This window comes from Agelaius tricolor, unplaced genomic scaffold, assembly GCF_023055355.1.
Source record: "Agelaius tricolor isolate 1412-34295 unplaced genomic scaffold, bAgeTri1.0.p SCAF_4, whole genome shotgun sequence".
Taxonomy (NCBI): domain Eukaryota; kingdom Metazoa; phylum Chordata; class Aves; order Passeriformes; family Icteridae; genus Agelaius; species Agelaius tricolor.
In genome coordinates this window covers 27,083,152-27,108,839 of record NW_027269264.1, presented here as the reverse complement: position 1 = coordinate 27,108,839, position 25,688 = coordinate 27,083,152, and the positions used below count along the sequence as shown (strand labels likewise).

At 43.3% G+C, this 25,688-nt stretch overlaps 1 long non-coding RNA gene across 1 annotated transcript; it reads left to right on the top strand.

The window, feature by feature from the left end:
* Positions 1 to 10,628: 10,628 nt before the first annotated feature.
* Positions 10,629 to 14,041, top strand: LOC139589498 (uncharacterized). The gene is made up of 3 exons (XR_011679033.1): positions 10,629 to 11,231; positions 11,928 to 12,125; positions 13,542 to 14,041. It is a non-coding gene; the product is annotated as an uncharacterized lncRNA (long non-coding RNA).
* Positions 14,042 to 25,688: the final 11,647 nt, after the last annotated feature.

The following is a 25,688-nucleotide window of genomic DNA, read 5'->3' as shown; positions in this document are numbered from 1 at the left end:
TGTTTTTTACAACATGTTTTAAATGTTTTCCCTTTTTTTACAGAATAAAAGTTTTATTTTTGAAAGTTGCACACAATTAAAAATTTGTGCTAGTCATCAATGCTTAACAGAGTTTTTGCAAGAACTTTAGAAATATTTTGTTTAGGTTTTGAGGCTTTTTTTTTTTTACTCCTTATGTTTGATTTTGGTGTTGCTGTTGTGATTGCTAACAAAGATTCAATTTCTGGTAGACAATCCCATTACTCTCTGCAGCTTTCTCTGTTTTGTTGATTGGTTGGTTGTTTTTGTTGAGTCCATATATTTGCTAAGCCTAACTTGCATGTGATTTAGCAAACAATTGCTAAATTGATTTTTATTCTATCAAATGACAGAAATAATGACATCAAGAAAGAAATAAATATTTCAGTCCTTTAGAAAGAAAAATTGTATTGCATGAAGTTGTCATACTCTATCACTTTAGCTTACAACTAGATGGTCATAAGCAACTTTTGTGAACTTTTAAGTTCAAAATTTGTGTTATGTATAATTTCCATTGCTTTTGATTTCTGTGTTCCATAGCACTAACATGTGTTGATTATGGCTTTCTTCTCTATAAATGTAATCAATGGCTTATATATTTTGTAACAGGCTGACCTTAAGTTCTGTTGATTCTGGAATTTTTTTGCTCTTCTGAGGCTTTAATATCTATATACTTAATACTTTTTATCATTCAGAATGGGTAAAACAGGAAAAGATTGTAAATAGTTTTCTTCCATAGATAATTGTTATCAAGTTGGTTACCCATCTGTGTATGAGCAGATAGCAATCTGGAGGAAGATAGACTCACTTGCAGAATTTCCACTAAAACAAATAACAAAGAATTATTTGACATCTTTACGACAGAATTTGTGAGAAATACAAAATATTTCAAGATACATTATTTTTGAAGATGCTGCTGTAAATTTACTTTTTTAAAATCTCTGTGTTTTCAAGGTTTGCTTACTACCTGACAGGACAGGAAAATTAAATGAGTGAAAGGAGACCTGGTGAATCAATGGTTCAACAGTCCAGTCTGTGAAGAAGTCCAGTCATGGGATAGATGGAGCAAACAAGGATCACATTAGGCAACAATGCAGTAGGCAGGATCTCAGTACAGTTTGATTGTGTGCATTGGCATAGGCCATTCTTATTCATAACAGGACAGCTGAGAAAACCACATAGCTTCGGATTAATACATCATTTTGCACACATGAAAAAATGCTCTTGACCCACCAGCTTTCAAGTAGGAGCTTCCCACTTTTCACAGAAAGGCCACTGTAGTAAAAAGTTGCTGCTTCCTATTCCTGAAACAACCCTTTCAGGTTTGTCTGAGCAGGGCATTATGAAAACTCTATGATTTTGCACATGTGCACAACACTTGCTCATTACTTCTGGAAGTCCATACTTTTGCCATGCTGCTCTTTACAGAACCCCAGCCCCGCCGAGCCTCCTGCACAGTCTCCTAGCAACTAGGAGAATTATAACTCTCATTTTGGCACTGGCGAAATGATTCCTTCTGCTGCTTCCCCCAGGCAAGCACTCTACAGTCCAGGGTGAAATGCACTGGGCAAAGAGATGGAGAGTACTGGTCAGAAGGCTTGCAGAGGCTGATGTCTGTAATCCCTGTGTTGCCAAGCAAAGCCTGGAGTTCCCACCCGCTAGAGCAGGGTCAAGTGCCAGTTGTTTCCTGCCCTGCTCTGGCATATTAGATAGGGAATACAAGCAGATTCCATAATTTTTTTTTTAAATTTTGTGACTTCTGTAAGAAGTAGCAAAGTTGTTACAGTAGATCAGAGTTTTCGTTTTGAATAACTTCATTTTGGAAAGGAAATTTGGCATATAGACTTTTAGTCAGCAGCAAGTCTCCCTTTACTTGTCCAGGAAAGCAACTGCAGAATCCTGATGCACAGCATTTCTTCCTGCATAATTAATAGTCTCATATTATGTACTTTTATTTGTTTAGACCTCTACTTCTACTATAATATGGCAGAAACAGTATCACAATATCACCACTCAACCGTATCATCACATCATCACCAAAACAAATTAAAAGATTAGGAGATAAGTGAAACACTGAAAGGTAGAAAATCTTGTGCATGTTCCATACAAGAGCCTTCAGCTCTTCAACTCTCCTTAATAATAGAGCAAAGTGAAATTTCTTCCTCCGCACCCTCGTTTCTCTCAATCCACAGGATTGTTAAGGAACTGTAACATCATTGTTTTTAATAGGGAAAAAAAAAAAAAAAAAGAAAAGCTGAGGCTTAATGGTAACATTTAAATGGCATACAGAGCCCTTTGAGTTCACACCTCATTAAGGTGAACAGGAAGAGAAGGGGTGCACATCTTTGTTGTTACTTTTGCCTTGCAGCATTTTCAGCCAAGCTATGTGAACAGACCAGCAGCATATTAACTTTGTAGCAGCTATATTTTTGTAGCAAGTTTTTTTTGTTTGGGTTTTTTGGGTTTTTTTTTTTAAGTTCGAAAATTGCAAAACATTGTGAAATGGAGCCAGGGCAGGGCCTTAAAGGACAATTATTTTGGCTTCCTATTTTTTGCAAGCCAGTCTACCGGATCCAAATTTCCTCCTTTATCGAGTTTGAGGGGTTTCTTTTGACTAAACTTCACATGCCCTCCTATTTCTGATATGTGCTCCCTAGCACCAGAAGTGACTTGGCACAATATTTCTTGCCCTGGACAGAAGCATGCTTATCTGAGATGACCAAATGCAGGAACATCTGTAAGCTGTCTGTTACATACTCCTGTAGCAAACTCTATGTTGCTGTTGCATAGGTGATCGTATTTGGCCCTAAAATAGGTTTTGCACTGGGATCCTTCAGCATATTTGCTGACAACAGCAAGCTGTGTGGTAAGGTCAACAAGCTGGAGGGAGACCTTGACAAGCTTGAGAGGCCGGTATGTGCACACATCATAAAGCAAGGCCAAGTACAAGGTCCTGCATCTGGGGTTGGAGCAATCCCAAGTACAAGTACAGGCTGGGTGGCAAATGGATTGAGAGCAGCCCTGGGGAGAAAAACTTGGGAGCATTCATGGACAAGGTCAACATGACCCAACTCCAGAGAACCAACCACATCCTCAGCTGCATGCAAAACAGCGTAGCCAGTAGGTCAAGGGCAGTGATTCTGCCTCTCTACTGTTCACGTCAGACCCCACACAGAGTGCTGCATTCAGCTCTGGGGTTCAACATAACAAGGACATGGACCTGTTGGAATGAGTACAGACAGAGTCACTAAGTTGATCTCTGGACTGGAGCATCTGTCCTGTGAAGACTAGGCTGAGGGTTGGAGCTGTTCAATCTGGTGAAGAGAGGGCTTCAGGGAGATCTAACAGTACCTTCCAGTACCTAAACAAGGCCACAAGAAAGCTGGAGAAGGACTTTTCCTAAGGTGGTGATAAGAATGGCCTTAAGCTGAAGGAGAATAGGTTTGGGTTAGATATTAGGAAGAAATTCTGTACTATAAAGGTGGTGAGGCACTGGCATATGTTGCTAAGAGAGGTTGTGGACTCTCCATACCTGGAGTAGGCTGGATGGGGCTCTGAACAGTGTGGTTAAGTGGAAAGCTCCCTACCCATGGCAGGGGGATTGGAAAGACATATTAAAGGTCCCCTCCAATAAAAACTATTATATTAATCTATGATTTCTGACCATACCTTCCAAGGCTTTAGCACATATCAGCTTGAGAGCATGAATTCAAAAGAGTCAGAAGAAGGATTTCTGTGCAAAAGTTCTTCTAGACTGCTAACCCAGCTTCTCACTTTCATTTCTATCCTCTTCTGTTGCATCAACTGAATGTGGATCAACCACTCCCAAATATTGCTTTACTGTTATCATGGCAGCAGAGATTAGGGAAGGCAGTAAAAGTTATTTTCATGCAACTTGACACTGGGATGTCCAGGATAATGGAAGGAGACCTTCTTTTTGCTGGTGGATCATCTGACTGTCAGGCAGACGCTGACAGTTAGTGCATGCCACAGTCATTGTGGGTTGTCCTGTAGGCACACCATCATGACAACTTGTGCAAAAGAAATCTATTCTCTCAGCATGTGGTCTTGGGATATTTAACACTTCTGCATGAAAAAGAAATAGGCATGAAGATTGGCCATAAACTTTTCCTGCCTCCATCTCCAAGACCACCCAGCAGGGCAGATGTTTTTGTCCAAGCTGAATGGTTTTGACACTCGGTGTCTTTTTCATCCTGACTTCCACAGATCTTTGTCATTTTGGTGTCATCAAGGCAACTAAAGATCCTATGGTAGATTGATGATTTTATTCCTGTAGCTGGAGTGCTTAAATCATAGCTAGGGTTTAGAAGAATGGACTTCACAAACTGCTCTGCAGACAGTGTTAGTACTGTGGATGTATGGCACTTTACCAATCCCATAGAACACCTAACCATCTCAGCCTGAAAGACAATACAGGTTTCTGTCACCCACAGAATAGAATGATGATCAGACTGCTGCTTTCCCAGAGTGACATTCACCAGCTTGATCAGCAGGGATCTTGCTTCCTCACAAGAGTATGAAGAGTGATAAGATGTGTATGCCATTTTAAGAAACACCTCTTCATATACCCAGCAGAAGATTCTCAGCTGGTGGAGAGTGGTAAAGTGTGAACCCGGTAGGCTAAAGAAAAGGCAGTCCTTCTTACTGAATAATTTCTGAATAAAGTATGGCCAGTGCCATTTCTACTCCTGCCTTCTACAGTGTCCCACAAAATGCCTCTAAGGAAGAGGACCTCCAAGGCTCTCCAAGAGTTTTCAAGGCACAAAAGACCTGAGGTGGCTAGCCAGTGTGCTTGTCATCAGTGGGGCACAGTAAGCAGCAAAAGAACTAAATGAAAGCACTTTCTTCAGTGTTTTGTAATGCAAGAGAAAATTTCATACTATGGAAACAAAATAGGAAAAGGCACTCTTCTCCAACATCCATGGATAGGTTTTCCATGGGTTTTTTGACTATCAGGAAATGGAATATTTTAGAGTCTTCCTAATTTCTTCTTCCGTCCTGCACATTCACAAGGCTGGGGATACCTGTGAAGATTGTCTGACTTATTAAATAATTTTTAAAATATTAGAATAAAAATGTTACAAATAATCTGTTATATAAGCACTTTTAGAATCATCACAGGCATACCAGCTGCTTATAATAATGATTTTTAAAGATGCAGATTTGCACTGCCAGTAAGTGCTAGCAGTAGCCACTGGTGGTTGAGAATGATTTCTGAAGGATACTGTTTCCCTTTGACCACACACCAATGCACTCTTTGGGAACAGAGTGAATGGTGAGCAGTTCCTACTTCCAGACCCGGAAAAACTGAAAATCTTGTACTGTGGTGACAGCTCTAGCTGTGTGAGAAGACGGTGTGCAGGAGAGGGCACCAGTGAAATATCTGGGCTGATTATGTTCCAGGAGTGGAAGGCTCTTGCCTTGGAAACCATAGAACAAGTCACTGCCCCTTTTTTGTCTTCTGTCTTGCTGTGGGCTCTTCAAGTCCTCATCAGAGAGGTCACTTTAGATTGTTTCTTTTCTTTTTTCTTTTGTTGGGGATTTGTTGTTGTTGTTGGTTGGCTGGCTGATGGTTTTTAGGGGTTTTTTTTTTGTTGTTTTGTTCTGGTTTTTTTTTGTTAGACGTTGCTCCCTCACTTCACTGGCTTAAATGTTTATCCAACAGATGTCCAGAGTCACAGTGTACTTCATGCCTATATGAGCTCTTTCATTATACTCTGTTGATTCTGCTCTGCTTATTGACTCACTCTAAGTGGAGGAAGGTTTCTTCAGGAAAAATTATGAGCAAATCTCTTGTCCTCAATTCAAAGAAAAGAAAACTATGTTCTTTGTATTCTGTGACCTGGTAAGGCCAGAGTTCCTCTTTTATCCCTGCATTTTGGCCCGTATGTCATCTGCGAGCAACCAGGTACCCAGTTCATGAGTGCATTATGGGGGGAATTTCAGGTTAATTTTATAAATCACTGGAAAAAGAAGTCAGGGAAAATGGACTAGGTGGTCATTCCAGAATGTTTGTAAGGAGAGATTACTGGTCAAAAGACAAGTAATTTTCTTGTGTGTAAAAATCTACACCTGACACTGCATGAGTCACTTGCTAAAGAGCACACCATGATAGAGACAGTGTTGGTGAGCTACAGGAAGTTTGTTCTGGCCAAGAAGCCTACTGAATACATTAATCTTTAAATGCTAAAGGTAAGTACTGGCATCCTGGATAGGAGAGGGGGACTATTTAAGCAGGCATTGACACAAGACTAAGGTGAAGATTAGCCCAAACTGTCAAATTTATTCTCTCCTTCTCTCCTAGGATGTGAGGAATGGACAACCTCAAGGAAGGCAAATTCCACAGCCTTGGGTGGGGATTTTTACAACATGCAATCACTGATGATCTACAGTTGGGACTTAGAGACAATGTCTCAGGAGTATAACTGCGTACTGTTGTCATGTGAATGACAGAGAGTGCTGTCTAGAGAAACAAGAAGACAGAGCAGCTAAAGAAAACCCATAGTTTTCTTTTAAAAATAAAATATTTATTTCTAAAGCAGGTATTTTCAGCAGTCGTGGGCTATTTAAGTTCACCATAGTCACAGCTGCGCAGGTGCACAACAAAGTGTGTTGTTGCTGTATTTTGCTGCACTGGACTTATAATGGCACATCCTGACATCATACAAAGCTTTCTTTTTCAACCCTGAACGTGCCCCACTAACAGTGTCGATTTTCCAAAATGAAGCTGTAAACCAGGAGAGTAACCAAACCCCTTGATGAGCTGGGTGTTATGACCTGGTTAACCTCAGCAGCATGTCCAAGGTGAGAGAAGCATGTAAAAATGGAATGAGCTACATGACAAGAGATTACATATGCATAAGGCACAGGTGACCACAGGTAATTTGTGTTGCATAGAGGTAAGCCACAATAAGGAAGAGGAGTGGAACAATACAGGCCCAGGGAACAGCACTGTAGCCCTGAAGAGTTACCGAAGTGTGGCATAACAGTTTTGAACTTTGCCAGGAGCCACTCACTCTCAGAGCCAGTTTTAGAATGAAACCAACTCCTGGACAAGCATTCCTGTCTCTCAGGTGCATATAAGTTCAGAGCAAAAAAAATTACTTAGAAGTATATAAGCTAAAATATGAATCCTGCTTTATACTTTAAACATAGAGTGACTTTCTGAAAGACTTGGTTTTATGTTCAGAGGAAGACTTCCTGGCACGTTAATATTTTTTACTAGACACAGGAAATTTGAGTTCCAAATGTGACATTTTCAGAACATTTTGAACATATGGAAAACAGGCTATAATGGAGCTTTTCTGTAGTTTAATCATACCCAGTAGTTCTGTGAATACTCTAAATACAGAGATGCCTGCACTCAAGTTACTAAGGTAAGACTATTAATCTTTTTGTTAATTGGCTTAACTGATTAATGAAGTAATATATTTTGCAGCACAATATGTACTATTGCAAGCAAGTGGCAAAGCAGGACACCATGGAGCTCTTGGGTAATGGAAGTAGAGAAAGCCAAAAGAAGGTGTGACTGCCAGCAGCAGGAAGTCAGTCTAGGCCAAGAGCAGCTCGATTTGACTAGGATGAGGAAAATCAAGTCTTGTCACAAGAATGGTACTGATTGGTAAGGCAAAACAAAATCAAAGCAAGGTTTACTTCTTTCATTGGCCTCCTAGCCCTCAATATTACCATTTTTTTCATAACTCCTCCCTGTCTTCCTTCTGCTTCTTGCTGAGCCAAAGAAAGGAAAATATGTTTGGAAGTAAGAGGAGCTGAAGCAGCAGAAAGATGTGTAAAGGGCATGAAGATTGGTCTATTAGACTTCACAGAATGTGAAGGAAAGTAATACATGAGCTTCTCCAAAGAGGTAAAATTAACTTACAGCCCATAAGTAGAATTTTTACAGTATATAATGTATTTTGCATATCTGCATCATAGTCTCTTATAGAGATATATTAGAGTTAAAAAAATAAAAATATTAGAGGAAAAAAAGTAAGCAGTGCTTTTTCCATTGGAATATTATTTGATGTTTTCTTCTGCACCAATGAGAGTAGTTTGTTTTTTCCTTCCAGCGAGGGTTTTACTTTCCCTCACTGAACCACATCTTCTCATGTTTTCTGTGAAATTTTGACAGATGAAGTTCTCTGAGAAAAGATGGGTTTCTTTGCTTCTGGAATGCATTGTGCCTATAACTCTCATGGTCTCAATTCAGGAGTAGGATTTTTTTAAATATCTTTTTTCATTGCTACTCTCTTTTTAAGACTGAGCTGTGATAGTGGAATGGAAAATATTAGAAATAGGGCTTTTCCAGCACCTACAAAGCTGCAGCTTGTTCCAACACCACTCCTTGAAGGCAGGATAAAGATTAAATCCAAACCACACCAAAAGGACACAGCACCATCCTTAATGCAGCAGTGCCCACACAGAGAGGTCCAAATTGCAGTTCAGACCAGGGTGATCCCAACCCCATCCTTGGCAGCTGCCCCAGGGCATAGGACAGGCTACTGCCCCTACGGCAAGGACCACATTGGTGCCCACTCTCTTTTAGCCCAGGGGAGTCAAGGCAACTGCAGTGGGAAAGGTCCCATGGCAGCCAGTGTGGGGCTACACTGCTATGTTGCCTCCTCTCACCCCACACCGGGCAGGCAGAGGTGCCACAGCTGGAGGGGAGGCAGCTACAGAACAGCAAGACAGGGAAGACATGGCACTCCTGGGCTCCTTTCCTTGCCCTGCCAGGAGCACTTGCTCAGCATCTCTTTTTTCTTTCTTTTTTTTTCCTATTTTTTTTTATGTTTGTTTTAATTTTATTGTATTTCCTACAATGTGGGAGGGAGCTGCAGCCAAAAATAATGTTGCCAAGCCAAGGGGATTGGCACACACTGCTTGGAGTCTGCAGCAAGAGCAGAGGCTTTAAATAGACTGAGCTCTGGCTACACGCTGCTCCTGGAGGGCTGGCAGTCTAACCCCAGTGAGCGGAGACACCAACTGAGGTGCAGGATAAGCTGCACCTCTCTGTCCCTGTGCCTGTGGGGTGTTTTACTCCCATCTGTGTTCAGCCCCCTCACCACCCCTAGCTCCCTGCTCACCCCAGGGCAGACTGCAGGGCTGAAAGGGCTGGCAGTGCAATCCATCCCCTGGAAATAACTCTACAGTTACTAGAAATCTGTCATCAGTAAAGCTGTGGTGGTCTGGTGGCAGCACATGTGCATGGTGGGGAAGCCTCCGCTCCAAGTGTTACACGTGTGAAATGCCAAATGTGGTGAGAGCTAGCCCAGTGAGGAGGTATTGGGATGGTTTCACAACCCTGCTGCCACAAAAGCTGTGCAGTATTGCTGTTTCATTACACATTGACCACGGGTGAATTTTTTGAGATAAAGAAGATACACGATTTCTGTTTCATCATCCTTTCCCTGAACCAAAAGTAATCCTTGTGAACATCCCTCACCACTGCTAATCAAACAAGAACCTCAAAATTGACCGGCAAGCCTAGTCAACTCTTCCCCCTTGCATGACAGTGCCATCCATGGGGGCAGGGTGACGAGCTCCGTTTTGTAGCAGGGCATGACAAAGCTGTCTCCTGCCCCTCTCGAAGACGTAGGAGGGCCCAGAAAAGAGCTTCTCTGAAGTCTACAGAGTTCTTCGGAGTATCGCTTTTTGCTTAGCACTTTACGTGCAAAGAAAGCACGAACTCCTGCAAAGATGCAGTGCTGAAGGCTGAAGCGTCTCTTTGCTCCTCTGAATTCTCTTCTGCCTCTCAGCCCTTATTTCCTCAGCACCCCGTATTTCTGTCTCACAGCAGCTGCCGATGACTTTGCTCTCCGGGGGGAGAGGCCGCCTGCACGCTCCCCTGGCTCCCTCCCCGCCGGGGGGCGCTGGGGCTGGGGCCGCCCGTCCTGGGCAGCTTGAGGGGGAGGCGGGCGGCCGCTCCGGGCAGCATCTTTCCGCTTGTTCTGCGGCCTCTCGCTGCTTCCGCTTCACACTCTCGCTGCAGGGCAGCTTGGCATGTCCTTCCCTGCGCTTTCAAAGGCTGCCTGCGCAACTGAAGTCACTTTCTCCGCTTGCTAGTTTCATTCCCTAACTTCGGATTTGCTTCCTCCTCACAACCTCAATCTCCCAAACTGACGAACTCCAAAACTGGGTCGGTTTCTTCCTGTTTCACTCAGTGCACATTTCTTTGACTCTTTCTGTCGTTATTATTCTGAACTGGTATTGCTTCCTCCTGAGAAAGAGTGATATTTTCAGTCCAATACCAATTTCTTGCGTAGGATAAAGAGGACAGCAGTTAACGTGAATAAATACTTAGGATACAGCGGACATGTGTTGGTCATTTCCTCTCTGGCATCCCAGTGTTACTTTACGGCGACGGCAGCACCACTTAGGCATGTTCCAAAGGCAGGATACTCTTTCTAAGAGAGTATCGTCTAAGACGACACAGAGCAGGTAGGGGCGCCGCTACCCCTCCTTTTAAGACACGACTATTTATTTTTGTCTCTCTCTCCGAGGGATACATAAAACACGGAGGGAACAAGGAAATGTTCAGACACTTAGGCTTCACTAGATGGAAAAGGAACAAAAACCAAAAAAAAAAAAAAAAAAAGAAAAGAAAAAAAAATTTAAAAATCCACAAAAACCAAAACAAAGCAAGAAAAAATCACCCTCCACTAGCGCCTTCAGCCGCATTAGGAAAGTTTCCTCTCACAATAGCAGCTGCAAAGTTGGCTGATAGATCGACTGGTATTTGTGGCTAAAATTCACATATTTAAAGCTGAAATAATGAATGCGCCGATCACTCTACCGCCACCGCCCCGCTCCCGAAAAAATCCCACCCAAACAAGCAGCGAACGGGCTCGGTCCGCCGCCGCGAAGCTCGAGCATAACCAGAGCATCGGCAGCAGCGGAGCGGTGCTTGGCTTTTGTCTCCGTACGCCTTCTTCCTTTCCTTCCAAACTTTTGGACGCTCTCTCCGAGCTGTATTTATAGACCTGGAGCACACGGCTGTATTTTTTCTTATGCCTCCTTTGGCTTGGGCTTAAGTCACTGACGGGAAAAATAAAAAAGGCGGCAGGCAGGCGGGCAGACAAACGGGAGGACAGAAGGGGGGAAAGCTGGAAGTCCCGCAGGCTGGACTCGAAGGGAGGCTGGGGCAGGCGGCCGGAGGTGCAGGACTCCCTTGCTCCTAACAGGCGAAAAGAGAGGTAAGGGTGAAAGTCCGGCCCCGGCTCCCTGCATGGGGAAAGGAAAGCCTCTTGTCCCCGGGAAAGGGACAGGCCGGGACTGCCGCCCCATCCCGGTGCAGAGGAGCCGAATCAAGAAGAGCTCGTGTTTGTGTCCGGAGGAGGGGAGTGGGCGGCGGGGGAAGGAGAAGGAGAAGTTTGTGTCATAGAACCAGATGAAAATAAGGTAATAAGCACGAGGGCAGCGAGGCTGCCGTCCAGTGCCGGGGGGACTGGACAGACGGAGCCCCGACCCGCCTGGCTGCGGCGGGCGGCGGCCCCGGGGGCCAGCGGCTGGCGGGGGTGCCGGGGCTGGCGGCACGGCGCAGCTGAGCCTGGATGCTCGAGGGCTGCGGCCGGAGCCGCGGGGCAGAGCGGCAGCGTGCCCCGGGGCAGCGCAGCTCTTCGCGGGGACGGGCGCTGGGGAACAACGCCGCTCCGCTGGGCTGCCGCCGGCTCTGTTAATACCATTCTTCGTCACTACAGTGCTTAAAACGTTCAAATCCAAAAACAAACCCCCAAGCCGCTCACGAAAATAGGGAACTAACAGCTATGTGGAAGCACGCTTATTGGAAAAGGGGAAAGATTTCCCTGCTTGCAGAAAAAGTGATTGGGAGATTAAAAACGTAGGCGTCTGGGGTTTTGATGATGTTGTTTTGCTTTTATTTTCTCCTGCAGCCCGCAACTAAAATTCTCTTTTCCCACACCGTGGATGCTGAAAGACTCTAACCAAATATCTCAGTAACGTGGATGGTGTAATTATCATGTTGTTAGGCATTCCCTTATTGACGTGCACCACACTTAGCGTCTGATCTCCAAAATATATGTCAAAGCAGTTTCTCAGTTTTTGGCATGTTTAGAGAGCCTGTCCTGCAGGTAAGTAAAACATGGGGCTGTGGAAGGAGCTTCCTTTCGGGCTGAAAATGAGAATTTCACGTTTGGCTTCGAGTGGCAGAACAGCTGGAGCAGCATTACACTTGGCTGTGCAATTTGGCATTACCATGACCTAGTTCAAACACCATGTTCTGATGTGCCATGAGGAAGGTACAAAATTATTAAATCTCCCAACAACCCATCAAATCCCGTTCAGAGCCCTGGCTCTGGACTCTAGTTTTTGGGGTTGTTTTTAAGCACTGACACTTCAGAACTTTCCCCTTTCACCTCTCCGGGCAGATTTTTCTGTTTGATTATATTAATAATCTGATTTCTATTTGCCCTTCCAAATGTGAAAATCAACCCCCTTCCAACACTGGGAGGGGCTGTTATTTTTAGCTCCTTCGCTGGAACAAAATGTTCCAACATTCTCTGCTTTGAATCTCACTGCGGTTTGACTACTCTTTGATATAAAAGACTGTTGGTTATCCTTGTCAAAGTACCTGTTATAGGAAATGGCTTCCTCAGCCTGGCAAGTCACTCTGAACTAAGTAGACAGCAGCATTTGCCTACCTAAAGAAACGCTTATAGTATTGCAGGAAAATGCCCCAAATATTAAACATAAAAATTTTAAATATTAAAAACCATTACAAATGGTAAATCTACTGTAGGTGATACCTTTGTGACGTTATTAATGGTGTGCCCAGCTATCAAAATAAGTAAGAGGTGAATCAAATATTCCTATGTTTTCTTGTCTCCTCGACAGGTATATTTTGTCAGCACTTGCTGAACAGTTTCAGGGAGTACCATATGCACTTGATAAAGAGCACTAAAAATGTGAATCCGATTCAAATATCACTTAAATAGCCCTGTTCCCCCTCTTCCCCCTCCTTTCTCCTCCCTTCCCAGTTGCAGCTCTGCAGCCACTGTTGCGGTTACAGAGTAACATTTAAACCCTGTAAAGTGCGTTTAAATGTTCTTCAACCCTGCCCCCTTTCCTCCCGCGTCCGCCGAGGAGTTCCAGATGACGTTACTTCTGTGACCATTTTAAAAACCTGTCTCGGTATTTAGCTACAAACCGTCCAACCTGAATGCAAATAGTGTTATAAAGGGACATAACAAAGTAGGAGAGAAGGAAGGGAAAGGGAGATACACACTTCTATCAAATGATGCTTCCCAAAGAGAGAATTATATTGATCTAGATTTTAAAAGCTTGTATCCTTGAGGTCATAATGCTGTACACATTTCTATGCACGCACAGGTATAGTCTGAGGTGTAGGGGTTATTACAAGAGTTTTCAACTGCAGTCATGGCTGCAGATTTAGAAAGTTATTTTATCAGTTGCGTCTGGACACCCGAATGCATTAGCAAAACCACTGCATTGAATCAAGTGCCTGAACATTGCAATCTTCTTCACAGGATTTTCTGTACCACCAGAGAATAGCCGGGTAGGATGCCCTCCTTCGCCAGAGGCCAGCAGCTGAACGAAGTCAAGCGAATAAAATAAGTGCAAAGTAGGGTTCTTTGCAAAACGAGGGTGAAATGCACGTACAGAGAGCATCTAGAAAAGATGACAATCCGAGTTTTGTAGCTCCAAATCATTACATTCTCGGTAACAGAACACCATCATTATTCACGAGTGAAAGAGACAAAATCCTGGTCATATGGTGATTATTGTTATGACAAGGACCAATAAAGTCTTTGTTATAAAAATACTGCTTGTTATGAAGAAATTGGGTGAGCAGCCATCCAGATAAATATGCCCTGTGCCTAACAACCCTACTGTCTTCGCGATGTTTTGTGTGTTGCTAACCGCTCGTCGTTTTTCAACAGCTGTGGGCTTTTTTTTCCTTGTAAAAATGCACATTGTTTTCCACTTACCCTAATTTCAGCACTAAGGCTCCGAAATTGTACAGAGAAGTAAAAGAAAGGTTATTTCTTCCTGCTTGTGCACTCAGATAAATTCGATACCGACTATTGCTGTGCAGTAACATCGTGTGATTCTGTAGAGCCCACTCAAATATTAGAGCCTCTAATTCCTCTCTATTTTTAATTCACCTTAGTTGCTTTTTGATGGTTTTTTGAAGAACAGTGATCAATTATTTTTACAGTGCAACACTGACGTTGTTTCTTCAAGTTAGGCGCCTTATATATGTATCTGTATTTACTTCGCTGTTACAACGTCCCGCGGGACCGGTGTATTTAAAACAAGAGGACGGGCACACGCCCAGGGAGCCACGGAGAGCGCCGAGAGCTCAGGGGCGGCGGGGTTGCGCCGCGGCACAGACCGGGGGCTGCAGCCCGCACCGGCGCTTCCCAGCGAGGGCAGCGCCGACGTGGGCACCCGGCGGCACAGCGCTCCTCGCAGAGGCTGCCGCGCTGGAACATAAAGCCCCCATAAAGAGGCTAGACACAAAGCAAGGAGCCCACAAACATTTGGGGATGATGGGTAGCGGGAGGACGTGCATCCGGTGTTCACCACGGGAGCCTTCGGGAAGATTGATTCCAACGCCGCGTCGTACTCGCTGCCGATGAGCCGAGTGCGGGCGGCAGGGTTTGGCCAGGGCGACGGGCCCCGCGCACCTCCTCGCCATCGCCCTCCGCAGCTGCCTTATCGCACACGCACAACCTCCGCTTCCGGGAGCGTGGGGCAATCCTCCCCTGACCTTACAGACCACTTCCCGCCCACTCAGGCCGGCGGGATTCCTGCGGTCTCCGCCGCCGACCCGCCAGCGGGTCTGTCCGCCTGCGGCACGGCGGGCACCTGGCTGTACCGGGGCAGTGCCCAGCCCTCCTTTTCATCCACGGACCGTCTCGAGGCTTTTCCGCATTTAATCGTGCGCGCCGGCGGAATCAGACCGCGCTGCCGAAGCCGGCGGGCGAGCGGCAGCAGTTTCCCGGCGGGTGCCAGCGGCAGACGCTCCCTCCGCCGGGGCGGGAACGCCGGCCGCACCCGGGGTCTGCGCTGCACCCCTCCTCGCCCCCACCCCAAAACCCATCTGCCGCCTGTCCCCGCAGCGCCGTGACCGCGGGCGCGGCCTCGGCCGGCACTGCTTTTCGGGCGCCCGAGATTTCCATTCCCCTTGGGAAAACAGCCCCCGATCTGGCCAGTGGCCCTCGGTGTCCCGCGGCCGCCGGCGACACCCGCGAGCTGCCTCGTGGGGCGAAGCGGCCCCCGCACGCCCCGGGCGCGGCACATGCGCGACCGCGCAGCGCTGCCTCGCGGGCCCCGCGCGCCCCCTTGCGCCCTGCGCCCGCGGCTCCGCGCCGGGAGGGTCGGGCCGGGGGGCCGCAGCCCTGCCCTCTGCCCACTGCCCTCTGCCCACTGCCCTCTGCCCACTGCCCTCTGCCCTCTGCCCTCTGCCAACTGCCCTCTGCCCTCTGCCCTCTGCCCACCTCCCTGACCGCTAGGCCCGGGGGCCGCAGCCATGCCCTCTGCCCTGTGCCCACCTCCCTCACCCCTAGGCCAGGGGGGCTGTCCTGCCCTCTGCCCACCTCCCTTACCGCTCGGCTGGGGGGCTGCAGCCCTGCCCTCTGCCCTCTGCCCACCTCCCTCACCCCTAGGCCGGGGGGCTGAGTGCGCTCATGTTCTTCTGTGCCCCCGGGCCACAACAGCTGCCCAAGGCAGCGCTGTGGGCTTTCCCCGTGGCATCCCTGAAATGCCGGCTCACTGGACTCCGAACCATAAGTTTCACTTTATGGAAGGGAAGCAATGGAAAAATTACTAAGTTTATAGGCTCCTTTGAAATGATTAAAATCTTGTTCTACTCTGGACTCCCTAGTACCGCACAATGATTATGGACACAAGTTTGTATTGAGGCTCCAGAATTCATGTTAGTTTTTAATTAACTGAGTCATGGTGAGAGCTTAAAACTGTTTACTGGGTATTGCTGCATGCTGCTTCTTCATTAAACTGAAAAATAATGTTCTATGGAATCATTTTGGCAGGTTTTCCAGAGAATTTGATGCCTGCAGAGATCTTTATGCAGAACTTTTGCACAGAGCTGTCAGTTTCCTGCAGTCTAAGTTTTGCACCATGTGCTCCAGGATGCCATCTCGTCATGGACGGATATCATTGTTTGTGGGGACCTACACCTCCCACCCTTTTCCCGATTTCTTAATCAGCTCAAATCTGACATCAATTGGCTGCTTATAGGTCATCGCTGTTACTAACTCAGTCCTGCAATCAGATCTTCAAAGTCAGCCAGGTGGTCCCATTTCAGGAAACAGAGGTGTTTCACCAGTATGGAACTGCCTCCATGAGGGACAGTGTGCCACATCTGAGCTCTGTTTTGCTTTAGGTAGACAAGCTTGGCAGAATTGTGCAACCCACCAAAATGGAGAGCATCAGCTCCTACCATAGCTATGAAATGAAATACAGTTCTCCCCTTACTACAGAACTTTACTAATGGAAATTTAGACTAAAATCTAAAATGAAGTTCTTTGACATGCATGTGACCACAGTAAAGAGGCATCTTCAAGAATAAGAGGAAATAGGACCTAACAAGAAAGGATGAAGTACCTAGATTCCTTCTTGAGGGTTGAGGAACACCATGGTAATGTCCTATTTCCCTTTTAATGGCAGTGAGAAGAAGAAAGGGAGATGGTCTTTTTCCCTTGCTATTTGAATATGTCCATCCCTAACTTCCCTATGTTTCCAAACAGAGTTGCTATCTGGGAATTTGTCATGCACCTTTGGGAGCTGAGGAACATATGGCCTATTTAGAGATGACAGGTGGGCAAGGATGACTCTTCTGATGCCTGCTGTTAGAGAAGCCAAATTAGATTTTGGTGTAATTTATCAGAGCTGGACGCCACCCCATGTTACAGTAGTTGTCCTAGTTATACTTATGGTCACAGTATGCCATACTTTTTTATGCTAATTTCCTTCCCTTTGTGGCCCACAAAGGGAAAGAAATGAATATTGGTGTTTCTAGTCCACCAATAACTGCCTAATACCTTTGAGCCAATATCAAGTGTGAATGAAGACCTCTCACAGGGATTCCAGTAAGTCCAGTTGCCACATAGGCTGTCATGTCATGCACATAAAAGTTTCTTCAGAGCAGACCATAGCAGCAGAGGCAGACATGAGAGAAGGAAGGTTGTGAAAGGGTTACTCAAGACTTGGTCCTATGCAGAAGGCTCCACCCCGTCTGTTAATGGGGGATGTTGAGCACATATTTCTGGGCTTAACTCAAAGTATCTTAACATTACCCCTGGGATGAAATATACCCTCTTTTATGAGCTCAGGAGTGGTAAAATAAGAACTTTGGTGAATTATGCAGAGGTCATCCTAATTCATAAATATGAAATGGGTTCCTTCCAAAAATGATTTGCCATGTTTTGTTACCATATATTTGGATTGCCATGATTTTCTATACTTAATTTTTTATGGTTTTTTTTCTTGGGAGTTCATTTCTAGGGAATTTTATATTCCTCCCTGCCCTGGTCAAGATTCTAGTATGCAAAGTCAGGTTTGTTTTAATTTTTTTACTTTTGTGATTCATCTCTCAGAAGGCTTTCAGATTCTGAGGGAGAAGAACCGCTCCTATAATGTTAAGACAGGGACCAACAGAAAGGAAAACAGAAAAGTATGGTTTTTTTACATTTGTGCCACTCCTTGTAAAACTTATTTAGAGCAAATCACATGGTAACTCTGAAAAGCATACTGACACTATATCCTCACCTGGTTTGAGTGTTTTTCATTTCATTTCTTTAGATCCTCTTCACATCCACACCTAAGGACACTAACTTATGTGTTATATATATATATATATATATATAAAATAACTTATGAGTAGCAATGTCTTACTCATTACACAGGTGGTATAGCCTCCATAGAATCACAGAATAGTTTGAGTTGGAAGGGACCTTTTAAATGTTCACTAGTCCACCCCTCTTCAATGAGGAGGAACATCTTCAACTAGACCTTCAAGATTGTTTATCTTTGAATAGAGCATCAGATTTGCTACCTCACTCTGCACCTACAGCAGACCACACCAAGGCTACCTACATTCTTTCTCAAGTGACCTGCCCTGCTCTTTGCTTTTATTCAACAAATAAATGAATTCATCATGCCTGATGAAAAGGGAGAGATGCCGAATTCATGGGGGACTCACTGGGATGACCCCCACCATGTCTTCATAAAAATAATACTAATTGGTCTGCAAGTTTAAAAGCAAAGAGCCCAAACAAATTCTACTGGTGATGAGCTGAATCTGTGTTTGCCAGGGGTTTTCTAGTTAACCCTCAGAACAAAGGTAGCTTTTTTATTAAAAAATTCCCTGTATCATTCCTGAAAAGGCAGCCAGAATTAGTGGTAACTGGTACTTTATTTCTGAGGCAAGCTCTGCTGAACAGCTGATACTAAGCAGGAGGGAATTGTTCAAACATCTGTCTTTGTGGCAGAATTGGAAGCTTCTGAGATGATTCCCCATAACTGCAGATATAAAGAAGAATGAACAGGCTGATTTTAAGGAAAGTGTGATTAAAAAAAAAAAAAAGGAAACAAAACACCGAAAGATGTTTGAATTCTTAGACTGTGCAAGACTTTTCACTAGAAAACAGAACATATACTCTCAGGCATTTCTTTGTAATTTCATTCCATCTGTTAGACATGTAAGTATTAAGAATGCTACTCTCTTTTTTCAGTAAAAAGGAATAAAAATTGATGTGTTTCCCTTCTTTTCATTAAAGGAAGGAAGTGAGAAGTGAATATAGACTAAAGATATATTTATGGCAGTTTGCTGTCATTTCGCACAATTCCAGAAGTGTATGTAAAATGGAAAGTACAGGCCAATAAAAGTAATTTTCTGAGTCCTATTAGCTGCCAAATGGAATCACAATATACAGTTAGCTGGAAATCTGCAAGATTTCACACCTAATTCTACTGGACTGAAATTTTAATTTGCCATCAGAACAAAACCTCTAATTGCAAGCAGAAGCAGCTTATTACATCTTTTATGTGACTCTGACTCACACATTGACCAAACTGTAAGGAAATAATTTTCCTTTGCATAGAGATGATGATCCCACTTGGATGTTCTGTACCTAAGAATTCCTCTCAATTTACTAATAAGAAACAGAAAATGAGAGGAAATTATCTTCATCTGTTTCTCTCACCCATAGGGCCCAAAATAGACAATGTGTTAGAGCAATTGCATACCCTTGCACCTTCTCCAGTTAACTCCTCTTGCACAGTCCTCAACTAGCAAGCTGTTAAAGAAAAGAACTTTGGGGAGAGGAACTTTTATATCTCAGATATCAGTGAAAGGATTGTAGTAAATTCAGGGGCAAAACAGAAAAAAATAGTAGAGTTAGGAGTTAGAAGGGTAAAGGCAAAATGGGGGAAAGGGCGCCTACTGAGACTTCTCTCTCCAGACATTCATGATCAAAGCCCACCACTGCCATTAGGCAATCAATCTGCAGTTGCATACATAAAACTTTGGCAGTGTATAGTCTCCACTGCTTTCAACAGAGGCTTTAGACATCTGAAACTGGGCACTCTCCCAAAATTTAGATCCAGTTGCACTGTACATTCCAGAGAAGGCAGCATCAAATCAGAGGCCCTCTTTTACCATGCTATTTTCAAGCAGAAGTGTATAAAAAGTTATGCTCCAACCTCTCCATTTAACCTCTTGGGTTGGCTATGTTTGTGTCCTCCAACTTCATAAAATGGCACACACTGCTAGTAGGCAATGCTGGCTAAATGCATGGTTGTTTTAGGAGAGAATACTGGTAATGTCTGCCTTTCTTTCCTGACTATTTCTGTCTGGGATCATTCAGTTGCCAACTTCTTAATTTTGCAAACATAAATCTACTTCAGCATCGCATCCTATAGGTATAATGCACATTGTTTCTTAAGATGAGTGACTCTGAATCTCCCGATTTGTTTTGCTTTTCAGCTTTTAAACCTTTCTGTCTTTTGTGGTAGGACATTCTCCTAGACTTCACTCAAAACCAGTACTAGCAGCCAGCCAAAGTTTTAGCAGCTTCCTATTCTTACTCATGCCACAGCCAGAAGTTTCTCAAGCAGCTGCACTGGATTTCTTGCAGAAAGATATACTCAAAGGAATTCTGCAATCAAAGTACAGAATGCAGCCTCAGTTACTTAATTGTAGTCTATTTACCTATACCTCTAGATCTTACTGCTTTCTGCTGATAAAACACATCTTTAGAAATAACTTAATCTCTGTGTATCTGAAGAATACAGAGACTGCCCTATATTTACTAGATTTCACAATTATAGAGTATTCAATTTCTTATCTATCTATCTATATCTATCTATCTATCTATCTATCTATCTATCTATGTCTTTCATTCCATTATCAGAAAAGAGTACTGTAACTGTAAATATATGGGACATTTGCTGAACTCTTTCACATCCACAAAAATGCCCTGTGAAATGTGCAGACTTCAGTGAAGTTCTGCAGAAGAGATCCTTCCACAAGAAAAAGTCAGAGACTAAACACCACTTAATAGGATACACATAGAAGTGTGGTGAGATCCAGAGCATGCCCATGAAATCATCTGTTTATTTATGATAAGAAACTCACTTCCTCTTGGATAACCTCAGGATTGCTTTTGTTAAATCCTTGGCAGCTTAAAAGTCCTCTTGCTTTCCAGCATCTGAGACTTCTTCCTTTCTCTTTTCTTCTCTCTTCCCCATACAAGGGCCCCCTCTCTTCACTCAGTTCCCACTCTCCCTCTCAAATGACATTCTTTCGGTACTTGTCTGCACAAACAGCACAAGGCCCAGGCTGTGCTTCTGAAAGCCAGGAATAATGCCTTAGTCTTTTGCAGTGATTGATGCACTATCCATGGAGAATGCTGTGCCATGGTCAGAGAAGTTCACAAAGCCATGCACTATTAAGGTACCTGCTGATCTACTTTTTACTTTCATTGTAACTTAAACAAAAAAAGTGTGGTGGATGTTCCATGACTATATGGTCATTTTTGTCGTTGTTGTAAAGCTGTAGCTCAAGATTTCAAGTCACATCCAGACAAGGAATCACACATACGGAGATCTATGTTACAAAAAGGTCTATATTTAATATTAAAATCAACTAAAACTGGAATAAAATATTTTGCTTGAACAGATCTACAAGGCAAGTCTTTAGTTCAGGCTGTGCTGCCTGGTCTAATCAAACACACATTTCCTTTCCTAAACCTTCGGCCTGACATTGCACAAGTATACCTTCCATGTGTATCCAAAGACTAGAATACAGCTGAAGATGTTAATACTTGCCCAACTTGGGTGAGTAGAGACATTGTGCTTTACCTTATGCCTGATCCTGCACCTGAGGGATGCAGACATCTCTTACAAGACAAGTTCTAAAGGGTTAAGAGATTTCAGTTTTATTGTGATCTTAGTAGCTGAGTAGCTGAGTTCTATCCTTTAACATTAAAGTCAACAGCAGAATTCTCATTAACTTCAGCATTAAATGGGAATATTCACTGAGCATCTGTCAGGGGAAAAAGATATAGTAGAAATTGGAGAGTTTTAAATACCTATACTGAAAACCCTGATACAGACATACTGAGATGCTGGCAGTTCAGGAAAAGCTTTATTGATAACTTCTTAAAAAATTAACCTGCTGCTTTTCTCTGGTTATGATTTTGTGCACGGAAAGCTGAACCCTTAGGACATTGACATTTTACCAAATCACCAAACAAACAGTCAGAGCACAGCTGGATTTCAGTCAGAAAGTCTCCTGGGCAAGCTGGAGTTTTGAAGGTAATAAGGTAATTGCAATATTAATTTATATACATAATTAAACAATTTAGTTAATTTATACTTGCTAATTATATGCTATATGCTATTTTTCTGTATGTCTAAGTCTCATGAGTAAAACCTGAAATGACTCTGTAAAGCTCACAAAGGTTTTCCAAGTTTCAACAAAATGTTGCCATCTACTGTTAGTATAATAATAATAATGAAAATGCTAAATAAAACTTAAATGGGTGAAACAAGTACTGTAATTGTGGAAGAACTTTATGGTTATTTGCGTCCTATTTTGCTGATGCACAAGGGACTTTTCTTTGAATGCACAGGCAATAATATGTTCGTAAATCCTTCTGTATGTCAGAAGGAGAATAGAGTTCATTGTTTGCAAGATCTCATTATTATTACTTTTCAGCTCTAAAAATGTTGTAATAGTTTCCAGAACTAGCATTTATGGTATTCAGTATGTTGAGAGAAAATAGGCTTAATTTAAAAGCTTGTTCAAAATGTTCCTCATCTATGCTTTTTTTTTTTTTTTTTGACCAAGCACCCAGAAAAGTGATAGTCTCTTGCATAGCAGATTGCTAAATATTTTCTTCTCCTATTGAAAAATAAAAGTGCATACATACATGCACGCACCCTTTACTGAAAAATGCATAAGGGATACATCAGGGTCAGGCAGGAGTATCTTAACTAAGGACATAAAGACCTATCTGTTTCAGACTGCTTCTGGGCTGACAATAGCAAAAATACTGTCAGTTTTTTATGTTATACACAGCTGAAACAGTTAAAAATTGATTATAAGTGTCAAATAGGAATTTATCTCTGAAGCACCAAAAGTGAAGACAATGTGCTTTTTCCCCATATATGATGCTGGAGCAGGATGTGGATTTCAAACGATTATGGGATCTCTGAATTCCTACTGTGTGGACCTTAACTGGCATACTTATTTTCTCATGTCTCATATTTGCTCATTAAAAAGAACCCACTGAGTTTTTTACATCAGATTTTGATGGAATAGTAAAATCAATTCCGCTCACAAAGCCTAACATGTTTCAAACAGAACTTCCCATAATTTAAAAGAGACCTCTGCTCATGTGTTCTTTTATTACAGTCTCAAAGAAACAACCTCAGCTGCCTGTCACAGGTATGAGCTGTGAAAAGGTCAGAGGCTGTCCATACTACCTAGAAAAGAAGGAATGTAAATACCAAAAGAGCAAAACCCATGGCTGGTGTCATGCAGTGCCACCTGCACCTGAAACGGAATTGTAAGTGATTTTCCAGTGAGACTGAGGAGGCTTAGTGCTGCTTCTGATAGAGCATTGATGTAGAATGGCTCTTGATCAGCTGTATAATACAGTCATGAAATGGAGGGAATATTACTCATGTTTATTGTTTCAAAGTATGCGTATTCAAGGTACAGGAAAGTGAACTTCTGTGGTGTAAGTTCTGATCCAGCAGACAAGTGCACTTGTGTGAAGTGCAGTCTGGAATGGACTACGCTGAGAAACAGAGAGCAGTAGCTCTGGCCCCTGGAATTCTGTGCTGGATAGCTTTTTTCGCCATTGTGTGTCAGCCAAAAGCAGTTTCAGAAATAGCATGCAGGTCTCTTTGTTAAGAGGTTATGCAAAACAGGCCAAAGTGCCAATAACTTTTTGAGAAACAAAAAGGATGGAGTTAGGAAAGCCCTTACTCAGCAGGAGTTGATATGATCAAGGGACAGGAAGAGCAGCAATAAGGGATAGAAAAGTCTGACTCCCAGTGACATCTTTGCCTTGATTTTTTACTCATTGTGTTTGTCTTCAGGTCTCTTAGGTCCCTAAACCTATTATCAAGGTCTTGGAAAAGGAAACATCACTGGGATAAGGGACAATGGAGTTCAGGACTACTTAAGTAGGCTGGATGGAGCAACCGCATGGGACCAGATGGACTGCCCCTCAGGATGTTGTGAGAGCTGGCTGATGCCCCTGTGACACACTCTGTACAACCTTCAAATTATCATGGTGTTTCAGAGAAATGTTTCTGACAACTTGTGAAAGGTAAATAATGTATTGCCTTGCTCAAAAGGGTCAAGGAGGTGGGTGGGTTTAGGGATATCGGGCTGGCCAGCCTCACCTTAGGTCCATGGTAAGATTATGAAGCAAGTCCTCTGGGAAGCCCTGCCCAGATGATGGAAGGAGAATAAAGTGTTTGGGAGTAAGGACAATGTCCTTAGCAAGGACAAATCACACCAGGCCAGCTGGATTGCCTTCTGTAACATCCCATGTGGCCAAGAGGTGAGAAGTGGATACTGTTTCCTCAGCTCAGTGAGGCCTTCCAAGCAACCTCCTGTAGTATATTTACAGATGGATTGGTGAGATATAGATACTACAGACAAACTATGCAGCAAGTGGAAAAGTATCTGGATGGCCAGGCTCATAAAGTAATGATCAAAATTATGAAATCTGCAGCCAGGTACTTGTGAAATTGTGCAGGACTCAGTCAGGGAGTAGGAAGTGCTTAAAGTAACATTTTGCTTGCAGATTTTGTAATTATGAATCTTTTGATTCTAAAAAAAAAGCAAAATGTTCTAACTTTCAGATTCTTTAAGACACTGAATCAAAGCATATGCTGTGATTTTTTACTTTCTTTGATACTGATTCTTGTGTTAGATTTGTCAGTCTGTAATTGTCAATCTGTTGAGACAAGACTGGTCATATCAAACTATTGCTAGATGTAATAAAGAAAGCATCTTACTACACATGAGAATAAATTGTCAATAGTTGCCTATTGTCAATAGTTTTTCACTTTTGCCATCCTTTACTGTGGCTGTCCTAATCCCAAACTCTTCTGGGAGGTGTCCTGCATTAGCCTTTTCAGTGGTGGCAGTAAAAATTGCTTTAGAGTTAAAAAAGCTCTAGCTGTGATTTACCTAGTGCTGGTGATAGGCTGTCTGGTGGACACAACAACAAAAAAAAATCCAGAAGATGATATGGCAGTGTCTTAGGACTTCCCCCATCTAATGCTGTCAGTGAAAACTTTTCATTAAAAACCCACAGTGGAAGTATCTGACGTCAGCATATCCATAATGTTGCTTTTTTTGTGGCATTAAAAGACATGCTCTGTTCATAGATGAGTTGTGTCTTTTATTTGCATGAGCAAACCCTCATGGTGATATTTTTCCCATGGTCAGAGCAGAGATATAGCATGAAAAATGAAGCCATGGCCAAAACAGTCTTCTCTGTGCAAGAGAAGATTCAGTGGAAATCTTATCAATATGTATGAATACCTTTAGAGGAGGAGCGTGTGAAGAAAATTCAGTGAGGCTCTTTCCTGTGGCATCCAGTGAAAGACAAGAAGCAACAAGCGCAAATGGAAACAAGGGCAGTTCAATTTGAACGTGTGAAAACACTTTTCCACTATGAGGATGACCAAGCACTGGCACAGGTTGCCCAGAATGGTGATGGAATCTCCGTCTCTGGAGGTAGTAAAAAACCAACTGGAGACTGTCCTGGACAGTGCTTAAGCAGGATGTTGGACCAGATGACCTCCAGAGATCCCTTCCAAGCTCAACTGTTCTGTGATTCTGAGCAGCTTTTTACCATAGGAAATGGTGGCATAATCTACTAATTCCACCTTGTTTAAGAATAGCACTTTCCTACTTTTCCAGTAGATAGGAGTGTTATGGTTAGACAGGAAGAAGTGGAAAGTAACATGTAAATGGCAGTGTGTAGCTGTGCTTAAGCACACTATCCTCCTCCAGCCATGTAACTGAGCAAAGGGTTCCTGCAGTTATCTGAAAAGACAGCTTTGTCCCTTCTTCACTTTCAGTTTTGTTCTTCAGTATATACATATTATAGGTC